We start from the raw sequence: 1,847 nt of genomic DNA, 5'->3' as shown, positions 1-1,847 counted from the left end.
GGAACATATGATTGATGAACCCCAAATTAGAATTGGACCAATTACTAGATTTAAAATGATTCCTCATGCGTTGTTTTTTTAATTGAGAAAAATGGATACAAGTGTGATGGATCTATAATGAAGGGTAAAGTTAGAGTTGATATTAGGCATCCAAGTAAATTGATAAAAAAATTCTCCCATCTCTGCATAGAAACTGCTTATATTAAAATTCTCAGGGTTTAATCCTTTGATCTCCTTTACTCAAATCAATTGTCAGTCTTCGATCATTTGGCCTCCTTTACCCTAATCATTTCAAAAGTTTCAACAAGGATATTGTTAGGAACTTTAGTATATATCGATGGATGTTAACTTACTGTACTTATGTATTGAGTAGGTTGAGGTGCTCCTATAAGAAACTTAATATGTGCTGGGAAAAACCAAAGTGATTTGATATATACTAGCACAACCACATTTACCAATGTGGTTGATATATGCCAATAGGCTATATCAACCACATTAATAATTATTATGTGTATTCTTTTAAAAATCAGGTATATAAATAATAACGATCATATTCTGATATATTTATATATTTATGATTATTATATTAATATTATATGAATAATATTAACTCATACTATATATATATATATATATATATATATATATATATATATATATATATATATATATATATATATATATATATATATATATATAATACTACCTAAGCACACATGTGGGATTTGAACCGGTACCTATCGCAAGGAGTGCCTTAACAGTACATCCATTCACCCTCAATCGAAAGCCCTGTGGGCCAACCCATAATAATATTAGTAATATCAATTAATAATAATAATAACTCATAATAATATTAGCAATATTAGTTAACAATAATAATCTCCGTAACAATAATTATTTTAGTAAATGTGGTTGGTATACGCATAAGGCTCCATTTCTATCAATGACACAAACCATTGATAAATATATAATAATAATAATAATAATAATTTTTTATTCATTTTTTATTAAATGTATATAAATAATTATTATTTTATTAGAAAAAATTGTTTTTAGAAAAAATATAATTTTATTTTATTTTATTTTATATTATAATAATAATAAGAAGAATAACAATAAAAATGAAAATTAATAAATAATAGTTAAATGGTTAATTATCGTTAAACAATAATAATATTTTCTTAATTAAATATTATTAAATAATAATAATAATAATAATATTAATTAATTAAAAATATAAAAATTAATTCATCTTTACATAACAATAATTAATTCTTTGTCATATTGAGACAACCTTTGTCACAAAACGACATTTGAGCATTGTTGACCATGGTTGACTATGATTCACTAATAATTATATTATATTATTATTATAATAATATATTATAATTATTACTATATTATTATAATAATAATATTAACTCCTAATAATATTAATAATATTAATTAATAATAATGGATAATAATATTATTTAATAATAATAATAATAATAATAATATTATTATTATTATTATTATAACATTATATCAATATTATAATAATAATATTAACTCATAATAACAACAATGGTCCAATAATAATTAGAATTATGATAAGTGAATAATAAACCCAAGGGATTAATACTAAAACCCTAATGGATTATGAACTCAAAGGAATAATATTACACCCAAGGGACTTATATTATAAACCCAATATATATAAACCCTAAGATAAATATTATAAGCACTAAAATAAATATGATTCACGATCGTTGATTTTCATATTAAGACAATCCTTATCACAAATCCATGTTGGAATGGTTGGCCAGGGAATAATAAGCCCAAGCGATTGATATTATAAACCCAAA

The sequence above is a fragment of the Pinus tabuliformis genome, chromosome 9 (assembly GCF_031772625.1).
Source record: "Pinus tabuliformis cultivar Carrire ecotype Pingquan chromosome 9, CPIR1, whole genome shotgun sequence".
NCBI classification, from domain to species: Eukaryota; Viridiplantae; Streptophyta; class Pinopsida; order Pinales; family Pinaceae; genus Pinus; species Pinus tabuliformis.
This window is presented reverse-complemented; position numbering follows the sequence as displayed.